Source organism: Tamandua tetradactyla, chromosome 16 (genome assembly GCF_023851605.1).
Source record: "Tamandua tetradactyla isolate mTamTet1 chromosome 16, mTamTet1.pri, whole genome shotgun sequence".
NCBI lineage: Eukaryota > Metazoa > Chordata > Mammalia > Pilosa > Myrmecophagidae > Tamandua > Tamandua tetradactyla.
In genome coordinates this window covers 23,948,313-23,949,994 of record NC_135342.1, presented here as the reverse complement: position 1 = coordinate 23,949,994, position 1,682 = coordinate 23,948,313, and positions in this window count along the sequence as shown.

Below are 1,682 nucleotides of genomic sequence, written 5' to 3'. Positions count from 1 at the left end.
TTGAGCTGAAATGTAAGGGAATAGATAGAAGCGAAGGCAGTTCACTAGTGGGTCTATAAGTAACATTACAATATTGAAGGTGAACATGATTAAAAGGAGTTGTATGGACTCATGTGTCCCACTGGTTAACACTATAAATATAAATAAATTCTTGCATGAACTACTGCAAAGGTATGAATCTTGTAGAAAGAATGAGAGCCTTTAATCCTGTATAGCTTAATATTATGCTTGGATACATCCCAGAGTGTATTAAGCAGATAATCAAAGTCCCTTGAGGAATGGGAGAAAAAAATATGGAACTATTAAACTTTACCATTAGGGAATCCCCAGATACTGTGTCAAACATTAGGGACACTCAAATCAGTAGGCCAAGTCCTTCATCTTGAGTCTTGCTCTTGTGAAGCTTTCTGTATGTAGCACAGAAGCTTAGCCTACCCATTAGGTATGCCTAAGAGCTACTTCCAGAGGGCCTCTTTTGTTGCCTAAATGTGGCCTCTCTCTCTCTAAGCCCAATTCTGCAAGTGAAATCATTGCCCCCCCCCCCCCCCCGCCACATGGGACATGACATCCAAGGGTAAAAGTTTTCCTGGTGGTGTGGGAGATGACTCCCAGAGATGAGCCTGGCCCTTGTACTGTAGGATCAACAATACATCCTAACCAAAAGGGGGAAAGAGATGCAACAAATAAGGTATGACTAGCTGAGAAAGTTCAAATAGAGTCAAATGGTTACTCTGGAGGTCACTCTTATGCAAGCTTTAGTTAGACATTTCTACCTACCATTGCTAATTGCCAAACCCCAGCCAAAACCATTCCTGCCAATTCTAGAGAACACTTAGGGCATTATGTAAGATTCTACAAAGGTTTCTTGCATTGGGGTAACTTTCCAGAAGCCTACAACTTCCTTATAGGTCCCTGGACCAGATAAGTCCTGAAATGCAGAGGGGCCAGTGTCTCCAAAACATCAACTAGTTCTATCCTCCTAACCTAAAATTGTGCAATTGTAAGCCATACCAAACTCTGAAATCTGTTCTACAACTAATTGTTGTGATGTGCTTTGAAAAGTTTGTCCTTTTTTATTTAGGTTACTTTTCCCAAAAAGAGAAAAAAAAGTAAAAAACATTTTTATGTAATGGAGAGTAAAAAACAAGGCTTCCACAAATCCCTTCTGGATAACTCCATATCTAATCCTGGCTTGTCCTGTGATGGCTGACTGTTTCCATGTTTGGTTAAATCCTCATGTGGGGCACTAACTACTTGTGTCTCCCTTTCTGGAAGTCCAGAACTTCCCAGACTATCAATTTCTGTTTTCTTTGTATACAACAGTTCACTTCTCAACTGATCTCCTTCCTCTCACATTTTATTATAAGCTGCAAGGAAAAAACAGGCTACACTTTCCATTTTTAATTTGAAAATCTTTTCAGCTAAGTTTCCCAGTTCGTGGTTTTTTAATTCTCCCTTCCATCTAACACCAGTATTTAATTATGCCAAATTCTCTGCCGCTTTAAAACAAGGATCACCTTCCTTCCAGTTTGCAATAGCACACTCCTCATTTTTGTCTAAGGCCTCATTGGAAGTATCTTTAAAGTCCACATTTCTACCAACAGTCTCTTCAAAATAACTCAGGACTTCAATATCAAGGATATCATATTTCTTCCAGAATCTTCCCCTTACTCAATTAAAAA